The sequence below is a fragment of the Ursus arctos genome, unplaced genomic scaffold (genome assembly GCF_023065955.2).
Source record: "Ursus arctos isolate Adak ecotype North America unplaced genomic scaffold, UrsArc2.0 scaffold_17, whole genome shotgun sequence".
Taxonomy (NCBI): domain Eukaryota; kingdom Metazoa; phylum Chordata; class Mammalia; order Carnivora; family Ursidae; genus Ursus; species Ursus arctos.
The window spans coordinates 7,471,912-7,488,206 of record NW_026622841.1 but is presented as its reverse complement, the minus strand read 5'-3'; the positions used below and the strand labels follow the sequence as shown (position 1 = coordinate 7,488,206).

At 38.0% G+C, this 16,295-nt stretch overlaps 1 protein-coding gene across 4 annotated transcripts in view; it reads left to right on the top strand.

Annotated features, from left to right (window-relative positions):
* The window catches only part of SOCS6 (suppressor of cytokine signaling 6), a 122,047-nt gene that overhangs the window by 16,944 nt on the left and 88,808 nt on the right, over positions 1-16,295 (top strand). The window lies entirely within an intron of this gene.

Genomic DNA, 16,295 nt, shown 5'->3' with positions numbered 1-16,295 from the left:
TCCTTCTTTCCTTCCTTCCGTTATTCTTTTTGTGTGAACTGTCCTTTTGTATAGTGTGCCCATTTGCTTATAGAATTGTGTGCCTTTCTCGTACTGATTTCTAAGAGCACAGTCTGTGTTACAGAAATTAATCCTTTGTCATGTGTTTGCAGTTTTCTTCCAGTTTATCTTTTGGCTTTAGTCATGCCATTCTTTTGGCTATCCAGAAATTTATAAATTTTGCATTGTTAGATTGTCAATCTTTTCCTCTATGGTTTCACGGTTTTATGCTATGCATAGAAAAGTTTTCTGCAGTGCTAAGATTTTTTAAAAGACTTTTCTCCATCTTTTATTTTTTTTTGTTTGCGTATTTTATCCTTCTGCACAGTATTTTTATATAAGAAAGTAAAAGCTTTGCTTTCTCCACCACTCCCAAATGGTTATCCAGCTCACTCATCATTGTTTCTTGAATAATGCCTCTTTCCCCCAGTAGTGTAACATGTTCTGTTGGGCACATCCTCTTCTCATGTGAGTTTTAGTCTATTTGTTGACCTTCTAGTCTTTTTCCCCCGTCGAGTTTTAAGCTGTATGTTTTAATATCTTGTGCAGCTCATTCTCCCTCAGTTGTCCGTTAGATTTTTTTCTTTTTTCCTTGTTATATGTCCAAGTAAATTTCAATAGCATTTTATCTGGTTTCTTGCAAAAATATTGTTGATGTTTTCTTGGGATCTTGAGTAATGTTTTGACAAGATTTGATTGTTTTTTCCTAAGAATAAGATGTCTATATATTTAAATCTGTTATGATCCTCTGATGAGTTTTAAAGTTTTTCATGTAGTTTTGGACATTTTTTAAAAATTAATTTCATCTGAGGTTTCTAGGTGGCTCAGTTGGTTAAGCGCCTGCCTTCGTCTCAGGTCGTGATCCCAGGGCTTCTCCTCCCTCTGGCTGCCACTCCCCCTGCTTGAGCTCTCTCTCCCACCCCCCAAATAAATAAAAAAAATCTTTAAAAAAAAATCATTTTTTTGGAAACTATTATAAATCAAATCTAGTCTTTTATTATATTTGCCTACCATCTTTTTAAAAATAATTACTAGTGATTTTTACATAAAAATTTTGTAAGCAGTCACTAGAGTGAAATTTTTTTTTTGTTTTCTTTTTTTCTCTAATAGTTGTTCAGCTCCATCTGTTGTATTCTAGGTATTCACTCGTGTCATCTGTAAATAATGACAGTTTATCTCCTCCTTTCCAATATTTATACTTCTTACTCTTGTCTAATTAATTAGCTCCTATGTTGAAAATAATGTTAATTAATACTTGATAATTGGCATCTTTGTTGCTGGCTTTCAGCATTTCTTTATTATTCACATGACTCTTAATTTTGTTATATATCATGTGTTAAATGTCCATCTACTTCTATTTTACAGTTTTTTGAGGGGGTTAGGATTACATTATTTTTTTTCCGATTTTGTGTGTGTGTCTGTGTGTCTGTGTGTGAGTGTGTGAGATTTATAGCTGTGTGTGTGTGTGTCTGTGTGTGTGAGTGTGTGAGAGATTTATAGCTGTGGTCATAGAATTTTGCTCCTTTGCTCTATGGTAAATTATAATAAATTTACAAATAATTAGCTGTGCTGGCAGTCCTGGGATGTACCTTACCTAGTTGAACTGTTTCCCTTTACCACTCCAGTGTTTACTGATACTTAGGATTTGTTTTTCAGTATTCGTAAGTAAGATCAATGGGGTTTTTTTTGTTTTGTTTTTAATGTGTTGTCTTAGTCCAGTGGTGGTATCAGTGTTCTTTAGCTTCAGAAATAAATTTGGGACATTTCTTTTTCTATGTCCTGAAGTAGTTTAGTGAGTATTGTATTTAATGTTTTTAGTGACTTGTCCCTTTTTCTCCCCGAAGGAAGACAGGGCCATGTTAGTTCTTTGAGAACGTTCTCAAGTTCTTTGACAACTATTAGTTTCTTTTGGATTCCTGCCTCTTGTGAGTCAAATTTTGGTAATATATATTTTGCCATAAAATTACCCATTTCATCTAAATTTTAAATTTTTATTGCGTTTTCAGAGTACTCTCACATATTTTGGTTTCTTGTGGATCTGTAGTTACTTCATTTCTAATTGATATATATACGGTTTTCCTTTTCTCTTGATTATGACAGCCAGTTGTTCATCAATTAAGTTTTTTGTATTTGACCAAAAAATCAGCTCTTACAATGTTTACTACTACTATTTTTTATTTTCTGATTCATTAATTTATGTTTTCATCTTTTTGGGGGGTGTTCTCATTGCTGACTTCTGGAATTGAATGCATACTTTGCTTCTTTTAATTCCTTACTGTTTATTTTTATTTATTTATTTTTAAATTCTTTACTGTTTAGTTTTGTAAACCTTTAAGGGTTTGAAGTTTTCTGGGAGCACAGTTGTAGGGTCTTGCAGAATTGCATAGTTTTTGATCTGTAGCATTTCCATTATGTTAGTTTATAAAGAATATACCATTTTTGTTCTCTCTGAGATTTCCTCTTTGATTCAAGAGGATGTCTGGTAATTTTTATTTTTCTGTTTTCCTTTTCAGTTTTTATTGTCTTGTGGTCATTTGGGGAGATATTTCTTTCTTTTCTTTTTTCTTTTTTTTTTTTTTTTTAGAGGTGGGGGAGGGACAGAGGGATAGGAAGAGAGAATCCCACGCAGGCCATCTTTGCCCACTAGGGCCCAATGTGCGGCTCTGTCTCATCGTCCTGAGATTATGACCTAAGCCCAAACCAAGGGTCTGACACCTAACCGACAAAGCCACCCAGATGCCCCTAATGATATATTTCTGATTTTTCAATTTACTGATATTTTCATTGTGGCCTAATATATTGTCACATTTGGTAACTATACCATAAGTTCTTGAAAAGCAGATATATTTTCACTTTTAGTACAGAATCCATATATCTAGTAGATAAAGTAATAATTAAATCTATATTCTTCATTTTCGTTTATTTTCTTGGGCTGAAGAGATATTTTAATATTCCATTTTGTGTGTAAAGATTTTTTAAGATTTATTTATTTTGGAGAAAGAAACGGGGGGAGAGAGCATGAGTGGGAGAGGCAGAGGGAGAGAAAGAGAGAATTTCAAGTGAACTCTGTGCTTAGTGTGGAGCCTGTCTCGGGGTTCAGTCTCATGACCCTGAAATCATGACCCCAGAGGAAACCAAGAGTCGGATGCTTAACCAGCTGCGCCACCCAGGCATCCCTGTGTGTAAAGATTTTTGGCATTTTTATTTTCTTTGTGGATTTTACCTTATGTAATGTGCCCCTTTTTATTTGTGTGACCATTTTTCTTGAATGTATCACTGTCTTGTTATGGTTACACTAGCTGTCTTGTTCTTGTTAGCATATTCCTCTCTTCATTCTTTTCTGTTTGAGGATTTTTCCTGAAGCAATTAGGATTGGTGTTTGTCAGTTAATTTGAAACCTTCACTGAAGCATGGACTCATGTATTTTTAAACATTTCATTTTTAATTGAATCAAGTAAATATGTATTCTTTCATTAATATCCCTATATACGACCAGTGTCTTTTCTTTAAATATCCATTGACTGAATTCTGTCAGTCTGAGTTATGTAAAATCTGTCCTTAAATAATATATTACATGTGATTTCCAATTTGGCATTTCTTTTAAGTAGAAGTTAATCATATTTGCAAAGCAATCTTTGTACAAAGGCCTAGATTTTTTTTTAAAGCATTGTTTTCCTAGGCTTTTAGAGTGGTTTTGTTTACACTTAATTCCGTGAAAATTTTTTTAGCCATCTGCATTTATTTAGTGTTTACAAATCAATTATTTTTGTAGGAAGAACTTAAAAAAATACTTATTTGTTTGCATGCTTAAAACATGCAGTAACTTTAAATTCAGAAAAGTTTGAATGAACATCAGTCATACCCAGGAGGTATTTTATGTAATGGGGATATAACCAGTGACCAAGACTGATAACATTCCTGATCTCAAGTAGAATACAAGTAAATATGATTCACCTGGTAGAATAGGATAATCGCAGGAATGCTGAAGAAGAGGATAGTTCGATAGTGGCTGAGAGAGATTTTATGGTATTTTGAAGCTTTCTGAGACCACTGGTTTTAGTGTGTTTCCATATATGATGGGATTTTTAAATCCAGACCTGAAACTCTTTTTTCTAATAGTTTAGTTTATCCCAGTCATATTTATTGGCATAACAAACATTGGGACCTAAATTCTGTCATATTTCATGTAGTATTGGCCATTGCCCTGATTTTCTTTTTTATTATATGGTCTACTTTCCCTCTTTTCTCCTCCCTTTCTGGAAGGATTTTATTATCTGTTCTTTATTTTTCCTTTTTTATAAAGTTAATGGCAAGTAGTGTACTGACAGATTCAGGAACAATGGAGTAGAATCCAAGGAACTGAAATGGAAGGGCATGAACCGTGGTTTGCTAAGAAACTGGCAGCCTGTAGGGCAGAGAGACAATAGTGAAACTCCTTATCTTGCTAACTTCTTACACGGATGCCTTGCTTACCTCAAAGTCTTTCTCTTTGTTCTTTTAAACTGTCTTCACAGATAGTTTAAGCCGGTAGTTCTAAGTATGGTCTGTGGATCCCCTTTGAGAATGAAGCTAAAACATTATTTGCCATTCTCTGAAGGTGAGAAAGCAATGGTGGGTAAAATTGGTGGTGCCCTCCCATGACCATGGCAGTGGCACCCCCTGTGATGGTTTGAACTTTCATAGCAGTCTCCTGTTCTTTGCCTCGAAGCCCTTGTAGTAAAAAGAAAATCACAGTTACCTTTAAGAATATTATTGAGGAAGCTGTAAAAAATTGTTACATTTATTAAATCTTGGCCCTGGGTACACATCTTTTCAAAATCCTTATGATGAAATGCAGGTGTGTAGAGCATGCTTTCTACCACAGACTAACGGAAGAAGGGTGTCCCAGGGGAAGCGCTTGTGCTGTTGTTGGAGATGCTGAAATATAGTACTTTTTCATGAAACACCACTTTTACCTGAAATAACTGTTGACAGGGGCACCTGGCTGGCTTAGTGGGTAGAGCATGTGACTCTTGATCGTGGCATCATGAGTTCAAGCCCCACATTGGGCAAAGAACTTCATTAAAAAAAAAAACCTAAATAAATTAACAAATAAAAGAACCATTGACAAACTATGGTTTTTCAGCTTTGGGTCTTTAGTAGATACAGTCTCATAAATTCACTGACAGGATTGGTGTCAATGATAAATCCAAGCTTTCAAGCAAAAATTAGAATTGTGGAGAACTTGTGTCTCCCCCTATTAAAGTATACTGCTTCCCAGTGCTTAGACTTTCCTGATGGGATCAGTCAGTGGTGATATTAACAAATGGGATTTTTTGGTACTGTATAATGAAATCACTAATATGATGTTATAAAATCATACATACGTGGAAGATGGATTCAAAATGCAAGCTTAGACCAATGGATTTGAATGTAATAGAGTAAAGAAGTTATCGAAAGGGTTTCAGATTTCCCAGTGCAACTGACTTTTTAAGAAACTATCACTTGTTGATTTTTGGTATAATATCACAGGGAAGAATATCCACGGTTATATGAAAAGATGACTAAAGAAAATATTTCTCCCTTTCCCAGCTTTATATCTGTAGGAGGTTGGATTTTCTAATTACACTTTAACTGAAACAACGTATTATAACAGATTGAATGCAGTTGGAAACATGAGAGTCCAACTGTCTTAAGTCAGACAGAAAAACGATTTACAGTAATGTAAAACAGTGCCACTTCTCTCACTGAATTTTTATTGTTTGGGTGAATATATTTATTTTTCAGGAAAATATTATTTATGTTAACATGTAATGAGTATATTGTCATTGAAAAATGAATAAATATTTTAAAATCTCAGTTTTAATTTCTAGCAGGATAAGTTTCAGTAGATAAAACCCACATAGACAGAACTTTTGGTGGTCTTAAGTCATTTGTAAGCAGATGAAGAGGTCCCCAGACCAGAAAGCTGGGAACCACTGATTGAGCAGCAGGATGACTGCATGGCAGCCCGTCACGGGGGAGAATGGGAGCTGCCGTGTGGTGTGGCAGCCGCGTTTGGATTCCACATCTGCTCTTTCCTTGTGACAATTACTTAACTTTGTTGGGCAAGCTTTAATCTCTCTGAAACCTGGTTTCCTCCCTTGTAAACTGGCAGTAGTAAAGCTGTTTTATTTGTTGAATGTTAAGTAGTTGATGTTGTATTTTAAATGTTTTCATTAGGTGTTTTAATGTCAAGCATGACTATCTCCAATCATTCCTTAAATAGAGGCTGGGAAATTGTTTGAAGACATTATCTTTTGCCCATACGAATAAAGTATTCATATCCAAAATCTTTTCCCTTGAACCTTTATACACATTTTCAAGTATACGTGTAAACTTAAAATTTTACAATTAGAAAAGCAGTACAACTAATTCAGAACATTTACTTAGGCATGATGAGACAGATGGTAATCCTATAAAAAGATGGCATATATTTTTGGAAGTGCAAACAGAAAAACAGATACTCTTAAAACTTCCAGAGTGATCTTTGCCTAGAAAATGAAGGGAAGAGATAAAAGTCCATATGGCCTAATAGAACTTTTTATAGTTTTTTAATGTCTAGGATTGATTTTTGTTTATTTAATGTTAATGTTGAGTTGCATATGGATTGGTAGTTGAAAAAGGAATAATTATCAAGTAGATAATTACCAAGTACTTTTATTCTGCTTGTCAGTCTCGTTTTCTGTGAAATGGTTGCAGTAATGGGAAGCAGAGCCATCTGAACCCTAAGTTTAGTGGGGTTAATTTAAACGTGAATACATATTACCAGTTCTGCTGCTGGGGCAGTTGTAACACCCTGTTGCCTCTCACTGTGGAGCAGTGTTCTCCTTCCATTTCACTGCTGTGTTCACTCAGCACATTTTTATTGAGTGCCTTTTTTGGGCCAGGTATGCACTAGGTGCTGGGGATAAAGTGTCAAAAAAAAAATTGACATGGTCTTTGCTTTCATGTAGAGTATAGATAGTCTGCTGGGGTGATAGTCATTAATCATATAGTTAATACAGACAGATCTGAGTACACATCTCAGATGAAAATTCTAGGCAGGAGAGGTATGCAGTATTCTGAGGTCCTGTAATTGAGGGATTTCACCTACTCAGGAAGAGCAGAGCGTGGTTCCTTGAGGAATTGATGGATAAGCTGAGGTGTGAAGGAATTAGTGGGAGAGGAAAATGAAAAAAACATTTCAAATCAAAGGGGCAGTGTGTTAAAGGTTCTGTGTTAAGTGAGAATATGGTGAATACAAATGCTTTCAGTGTGATTGGAGCAGAAATCAAAGAATGGCCACAGCATGTTAAGGAGTTTAGTAACTATCGATAATAATGGCAAATTATGGCTTGAGGTAGGGAGTGTGGAAGGTGAAGGTGGGCGGGTATCTGATCACCATACCTGAATAGGTTTGGTGTCTAAAATTGATTTACTTATAATTACTGAGCACCTCCTACACCCTTGGTATGGTTCTAGACTCTTGGGAGGCATCAGTGGATAATGCAGAGTTAAAATCCTTGTTTTTGTGAAGCTTATGTTCTTTAGCGTCTGGAGGGGGAGAAGGACAGTGTAATACATGAGAAATGTTATTGTATGCTAGAAAAAAAGTAATGTGACGCTGTAAGAGGGTTTGTATTGCAGTTCACATGCCTGGTCAGGGCAGGTCTCATGGAGTAGGTGACAGCTGCACAAAGACTTGAAGGAAGTGAGGGCTTAGCTGCGTGGCCTTTGCAGCAGCACCAGTGCCCTAAATGGCAGCATGTTCTCGGTATTGTAAGAGCATCAGGTGGAGGAGGGGGCAATGTGAGAATGGGAGAGTCACATTACGTAGGGCCTTACGAGTGTAAAGACTTGCGCTTTTTACTGAAGCAAATGGAAAGCATTTGGGGTTTTACTCTTCTGCCAGGTTGTCGATTAGATTCCAGAAAGAGCAGAATGTATGTGGACAGATTAGGGTATATTGCCTCCATATAGGATGCCCCAATCCTCCAATGTACTCTTTCTTGTTCAGGCCTGTTTTCCACATCATGTTCTGGAGCTTTCTTCAGCTTCTGTACCTACTTTTCAAAGCTTACCTAATAATGGGTCTCTAAAGCTTAGGCTTACAGTTGATGTGGCGTGTCTTCCAGAAATTTTCCACCCGACCCCGGGATGAATCTGTATATATTTCTATTGTATTATCTGTGTCTGCACGCCTACACGCGCACACGCACATGTACACATTTCTTTTTTTTTTTTTTTTTAAAGATTTTATTTATTTGACAGAGATAGAGACAGCCAGCGAGAGAGGGAACACAAGCAGGGGGAGTGGGAGAGGAAGAAGCAGGCTCACAGCAGAAGAGCCTGATGTGGGGCTCGATCCCATAACGCCGGGATCACGCCCTGAGCCGAAGGCAGACGCTTAACCGCTGTGTCACCCAGGCGCCCCATGTACACATTTCTAACGTCACGACTAGTTCATAACTGCAGACCCAGAAGGGTTTGCAGCTCTAAGTGTTTCCTGTCAGAGATTGTGTTTCAACCAATTAATAATTTTTAATTGAAGTTGAATGTTAAAGTCACTAAAATTATATCACAAAGTGGGGCATTATCAAGAATGACTTGTAAATGGAAATTAGATATTAATAAAACCTTTGCCTGCAGTTGATTCATGTTTGACTCTCTCCAGTGTTCATATGTTGAACCTGCAATTCTCAAACCAACCAGTGTTGAAAAATTGAAGAGGAGTGTGGTCTACCAGGGGAACTTGGGTAGTCCTCTCCTAGAGCTACAAGTAGTTTTTATGAAGAAACTGTTCGTCTGTTTCTTGGGTAAGGTATTTGGAGACTCCTGGGTTTTGTTTTTGATTTTGTTTTTGTCATCCAAATTACAGTCGTAGTGGGTTTGTATATGTATGTATGTTGAAGAGGATGATATGTGGGCTGAAAATTGGGAAGTGCATATTTAATCTAGAACATGTTGATATTTGAAACCTTTTTGTTCTTTTTAAAAAAGATTTATTTATTTTTAGAGAGAGAAAGAGAGGGCGTGTGTGCACACAATGGGGGGAGGGGCAGAGGGAGGGGGAGAGAATCTCAAGCAGACTTCCCGCAGAGTGTGAGCCCCATCTGAGGCTCAGTTTTATAACTCTGGGATCATGACCTGAGCCTCAAAATCAGGAGTCAGGTCTTTAACCAACTGAGCTACCCAGGTGCCCCGGAAACCTTTTCATTCTGAATGCAATTAGAATCAGACCCAAATACCTTGATGTGCTGTCTTATGCCCCACTCCTCTTCACAGCAAACAACACTTGAGGCACAGCTGGCTTCTGTGTTTGCATCTGCAGTTCCCACCTCGGCCCATGAGCTTGGCCTTCCCTCAGTCCACCTCAACCTTCCTTTGCATGACTGGCCTTGGCCTAAATATTGGCTTGTCAGAGAGGCCTTGGAGGGTTCTTCGGTGTTTATGGAATCTAGAGTAGGAACCTCTGGTATTCTCTGATTGCTTCCTTTTCCTTCATGGTATCTATCACAGTTACTATTTCTCATGTCTTCCTTGGTTTGTTTCCTGTCTGTGCTGCCCAGACAGCCTCTCCCCAAATAGTGACCACCGTGATGGCACGAGCCACTGGGCTATGTTACTTACTACCAGGGGCTGTTCTTCTTTCCACTTACAAGGTTTTCTCTGAAGACAGACTTTTTTTGTGGGTCAAGACTCCTTTTAGGATATGATGATAATGATGAAAAGAACAAGGACAAAATGTTTGGTCTGAGTTCAGGGGCTTCTCAGAGCCCTAAGACCTGCTTGTGGATTTTACCCACACCCTAACATCAGGCAGTCAGGTGCAGCCGGAAAGCAAAGTTAGGAATCACCATATACCCTCCCCTGTCTCTTTGTTTACAGTCTGGTTTGACTGACAGCTTTTAATTGTTGGTCATGTTTAAAGTTTACTGCTTAAGGATACTATATCAGGCTGTCTCTTTCCAGCCTTTTCCTTCCATTTCTTTGACCTGTCTTGGAGCTCACAGATGTCATCTCTTAGTTTTGTATTAAACAGCTTAACTTCTCTTGGATCCGATAGAGTATCTTACACATGGAGAGGGGGAAGGACCTTAGAGAGCTTTATGACAGAAAGGAAGTCTGTAGTACCTACTGTAAGATTCAGATACTTTGTGACTTTTATTTCCTGATGATAGCATAATTCATATATCTAATGCCATGGATGCTCTGTTTTTCACCCATGCTCAACTTTTCAAAAGCAAAAAAAATTTTATTTTTAGATGTACTTCTGTAACTATGTGGAAGTAAGTAATGGGGGGTTGGCATTTAATATTTTTACTTCTTTCTCTTGACTAGTATTTATTCGGTAGAATTTCTTCAGTAGCCTTTACATGCCTGAACACGGAACACGTGCCATGTGAAAGTATGGGAATAGATTCTGTGTGGTAGAATGTGTCTACTGATTGGCAGGTGTTTTTCCATGTGGCCTTTTTAGATGGAATTGCCAGTCCTGCATCATTTGTGATAATAACTTTTGATTTTGTAGAAGATCGATTGCTCCATTTTAATTAGAGGAGATTTAGCCAGTTTTGTACAGTGTGATTTCCCTCTCCCATCATTCCTATCATTTACTTAATAGTCAAGGAATATTTATTTGATGTCAAAGAATTTAAGCAATATATATTAAATATGTAATGGTAGTTCCTGATTAGGAATATAAAAATGAATGAGACATGATCTCTATCTTCAAAAGCTACAGTCTGGGGAATAAGATATGAATAGGATGCCAGCAATTCTGGGTCACTATGTGACATAATATTAAATAAGTGCAGGTTGAATATTTGGAGTTCAGAGAAGGGAGAGAGAACTTCCTTCTGACAGGGTGATCAGAGCACATTTCAGGAAGAATATTTTTTTCAGGAATTCTCTGGAAGGTGGATTAAGAAAAAGAGAATGTTTATCGGGAGGAGGGAATACTATAAGCAGGCACAGAAACAGGAAAACAAAAGCCTTTGTTATTAAGATTGAAACTGAACTAACATTTTACACCATTCCTGGAAAATTAAGTGGGCTTGACCCTATGGGTCAGGCTGTAGGTTGATTTACATATTTGGGTTTGAGAGATGTTGGAGTGACAGTCTAGACAGACCATATATATAAGCCATTCTGGATGTTGATCCCTTGATCTAGTTCATCAGAAATTTGCTGATTTTCAGTAAGTTTGCAACATCCCTGTTACTGGGGCTGAACATGTTTGTTTTGTCTCATGTTTGCATCCTTTAGTTTTATATTTTATAGCTATTAATAATTAAGTTTTCTTAATCTGTGTGAATTGATGCCCAGTTCTTTTATGAACAAAATTGGATTTGTTGTGCTAGTGAGCCAGAAGATTATCCCTAACACAGGAGGTTTTATTAGTCTTCAGGTCACCATTTCAGCCTGTTAAAAGACAAATAAATGCAATTTCTATTGCTATGAAGAATTGTACTTAAAAGTTCTTTCTGGGGGCACCTGGGTGGCTCAGTCATTAGGCATCTGCCTTCAGCTTTTAGGTCGTGACCCCGGAGGTCCTGGGATTGAGCCCTGCGTCAGGCTCCCTGCTCAGTGGGGACTCTGCTTCTCCCTCTCCCTGTGCCTGCTGCTCCCCCCTGCTTGTGCTCGCCCTCCCTTTGTCAAGTAGATAAATAAAATCTTTAGAAAAAAGAAAGTTCTTAGCATTATCTCCTCCAGTCCCGTCCATGTTGCTGCAAATGTTGTGAAATCGTTCTTTTTGGTGGCTGAGTAATATTCCGTTGTATATATGGACCACGTCTTCTTAATCCAGTCATCTGTTGAAGGGCATCTAGGGTCCTTCCACAATTTAGCTATTATGGACAATGCTGCTATGAACATTGGGGTGCATATGGACCTTCTCTTCACTACGTCTATATCTTTGGGGTAAATACCCAGTAGTGCAATGGCTGGATCATAGGGTAGCTCAATTTTTAACTTTTTTTTTTTTTTTAAAGATTTTATTTATTTATTTGACAAAGATAGAGACAGCCAGCGAGAGAGGGAACACAAGCAGGGGGAGTGGGAGAGGAAGAAGCAGGCTCATAGCAGAGGAGCCTGATGTGGGGCTCGATCCCATAACACCGGGATCACGCCCTGAGCCAAAGGCAGACACTTAACCGCTGTGCCACCCAGGCGCCCCTCAATTTTTAACTTTTTAAGGAACCTCCACACTGTTTTCCAAAGTGGCTGTACCAACTTGCATTCCCACCAACAGTGTATCCTTTCTCCACATCCTCTCCAACATTTGTTGTTTCCTGCCTTGTCAATTTTTGCCATTCTAACTGGCGTAAGCTGGTATCTCAGTGTGGTTTTGATTTGAATTTCCCTGATGGCTAATGATTTTGAACATTTTTTCATGTGTCTGTTAGCCATTTTTATGTCTTCATTGGAAAAGTGTCTGTTCATATCTTCTGCCCATTTTTTGATTATTTGTTTCCCGTGTATCGAGTTTGAGAAGTTCTTTGTAGATCTTGGATACTAATCTTTTATCTGTAGTGTCATTTGCAAATATCTTCTCCCATTCCATGGGCTGCCTCTTAGTTTTTTTTTGACTGTTCCCTTGGCTGTGCAGAAGCTTTTTATCTTGATGAAGTCCCACAAGTTCATTTTTTCTTTTGTTTCTCTTGCCTTTGGAGATGTGTCATGAAAAAAGTTGCTGTGGCCAATGTCAGAGAGGTTGCTGCCTATGCTCTCCTCTAGGATTTTGATGGATTCCTGTCTCACGTCGAGGTCTTTCATCCATTTGGAGTTTATCTTTGTGTATGGTGTGAGAGAGGGTCAAGTTTCATTCTTTTGCGAATAGCTAATGCTAAGTGAAATAAGTCAAGCAGAGAAAGACAATTATCATATGGTTTCACTCATTTATGGAACATAAGAAATAGGAAGATCGGTAGGAGAAGAAAGGGAAGAATGAAGGGGGGGGTAAACAGAAGGGGGAATGAACCATGAGAGACCGTGGACTCTGGGAAAAAAACTGAGGGTTTCAGAGGGGAGGTGGGTGGGGGATCGGGCCAGTGATGGGTATTAAGGAGGGCACGTATTACATGGTACACTGGGTATTATACGCAAGTAATGAATCATGGAACATTACATCAAAAACTAGGGATGTTCTGTATGGTGAAAAATAATAAAATAATAAAAAATCATTATAAAAAAGAAAAAAGAAAGTTCTTTCTGGTTAAGAGAAGTAAATGGACCTTTCGGTATACTTAGGTTGTCCTGGTTTTCTTAGCTTCACAAAAGAATTTGACAGATGAGATCTCAATCCTTTTTTTTTTTTTTTTTTAAAGATTTTATTTATTTATTTGACAGAGACAGAGACAGCCAGCGAGAGAGGGAACACAAGCAGGGGGAGTGGGAGAGGAAGAAGCAGGCTCCTAGCGGAGAAGCCTGATGTGGGGCTCGATCCCAGATCGCCGGGATCACGCCCTGAGCCGAAGGCAGACGCTTAACCGCTGTGCCACCCAGGCGCCCCGAGATCTCAATCCTTTTGAACTGAAGTTTCATTAATTTTTTTTAAGTTTTTATTTTTTTTATTTTTAATTTTTTTAAAGATTTTATTTATTTGAGAGAGTAAGAGAACAAGCGAACGAGCAGGGGGAGTGGCAGGCAGAGGGAGAGGGAGAACTAGATTCCCCGCAGAACAGGGAGCCGAACACAGGGCTTGATCCCAGGACCCTGAGATCATGACCAGAGCCAAAGGCAGCAGCTCAACCAAATGAGCCACTCAGGCGCCCCTAAGTTTTCATTTTTTCAAGTAATCTCTACACCCAACTCAAACTCACGACCCCAAGATCAAGAGTCACATGCTTTTCCTACTGAGCCAGGTGGATGCCCCTGAAGTTTTATTCTTTATTCTTTTTGTGCCTTGTTTAAGACATTTTATTCCTATCTCAAAGTCTTAAAGTCATTTTATGTTTTGTTCTAACTAAAATGAGATTTTCACTATTAGATTTTTTAAAGATTATTTATTTATTTGAGAGAGAGAGCGCACAAGCAGAGAGAGCTGTAGAAGGAGAGGGAAAAGGAGAAGCAGGCTCCCCACTGAGCTGGGAGCCCCACATGGGGCTTGATCCCAGGACCCTGGGATCATGACCTGAGCCAAAGGCAGGTGCTTAACTGACTGAGCCACCTGGGCGCCCCTCACTATTTGATTTTTAATCTACTTATAATTTGTTTTCACTGCTGGTGTGAGGTATGGAATCCAGTGGTCTCATTTTTCCAGATGTATAACCAGTTGTCTTTGTGGTGAGGACTAAATCGTGTCCTTTGCCATTGGTTTGCTTTCTGTCATGTGTCAGGTTTCCATGTATGCATGGCCCTGCTCCCTGCTTCTGTGTGTGATAGTGTTTTGTTGTTTGCAAAGATTTCTGCAAATATTTCCTTGGCACACACCTATGTAGTATTACAGAATTATTTTATGTTACTCTGGAGTAATAATTATTTGCAGCAGAATGTATAACTGACTTTCAAGCATTTTTAAAACTTCATACTGTCATGAAGGATGTGCACATGCAATGTACAGATTTTCATGAAAATACTTTTGCCTTCCTAAAATATTTCTGTGGAAAGGCAAGTTGATATGATAATTAGTATGGAAACGTTAAGTGTGGTAGGTTCTGTGACCTCAGTGGTTGACGACTCCCAGAACAGTGGCGTAGTTTGTTATTGGGGTGTGTGGGGTGCCACAGTTAGGGCTCAGGGCTTGCTCATCACAAGCCCATGGATTGGGCTCGTGTGATGCAAACGCGTTATTGCTGATTTTTACCAGAAAGCCACTTTGTTCATTTTTACTTACTATTTATTATTTCATGACACGCAAGATATTGGCTCCTTTCTATTGATTTTTTTTACTTGTTGACCTTTTAAAATTTCATTGTAATTTTACACATATTGTTATTCCCAAATGAACAGCTTATTTTGTTTACTTGCATTTCATATCAGCCTCTCTCCAATGGCAGGTCGTAATGCATCTTAACCACATACCAACAAAATCTCTAAATTCCGCTGTGCGGCGGTGTTATATTTGCAGATGTACCTGTCACAACCACAGCGTGTGGATTGTTATTCTTGTGGGGAGAGATTACGTACTGGAATCTGTCTTTGGCTACAAAATCTACCCTGTCTACTCAGAAGGAATGACTTGCCAGCTAAAGTATATTGTCATTATATTCTCCATTTCATGTTTATGAATGGCCATATTTTTGTCAAACAAATTAAAAGTTTTAATAACTTAAATATTATATGTTTATGCTGAGGTGGAAGATAATGGTACTTGGTTAGTGAGTTCATCTAATATACAACTTAATATAATGTTTAAAAAGTAACTGGTGCTCCTAGTACTTATATGCATTTCATTTTTTACAACTTGCTCAAAAACACAGTACGTGACAGTAAGACTTTTTAAAATTGCTTTTTCCTTTATGGAGATGATATTGCTGATCCCCTGATAGATTGATCTGAGTGGTTTTATTAAAAATGATTTCATGCAGATTCTATGTGCACAGTAACCAAATCCTATCTGTAAAGTAAATGTTTGTAAGGTATCTCTCCCCTCAGTTCCCACCGTGTTATCATCAGTATATTGCTAGTAGGTTTGTCTTGTAATTTGTCCGTTCATACATCTCTCTGTGCTACTGGATTATGAGGCCATAGACAATTTATTGATCTGCATATAACTGTATAGTGCTGGGTATGTAGCAGGGACTTAGGAAATGCACAGTGAATTCATGAATGTCATCAAGCTTAGAGCTGTAGTCTTTTGCCAAGAAACAGAGTGGTGCTAAACTGATGGGTGGGGAGATTGGAATCTTGCTCTTAGTTTTATTAGCATTTTGCTCAAGTCAAGCTAATCATCTTGTTAGGGCATTATACTTTGGTGGTTGCAGAGACTGCAGAGCTTGGACAGAGGAAATAAAACATTATGTGTAGTTTAAACAGAAAGTCTTTGCAAAGCAGTTACTACTGGTATCAGTATTACTTCTGGGGCCAAAATGTTTCCCTATAAAATGACATTCAGAAAGTCTTTACAGAATTAAAATCCTATCTTTTCAATGATGGAATGTTGTACAAGATAGTTTAGAAAATATATTTTTGGATACAGTAGTAAAAATTTGCCAGGGGAAATTACAAAAGAAGAAGAAGAAGAAATAATAATCATTCTGGAAATATGCTTCATAGTCTTCAAAACAGACCCACACTTAGACCTATCTGGCTTT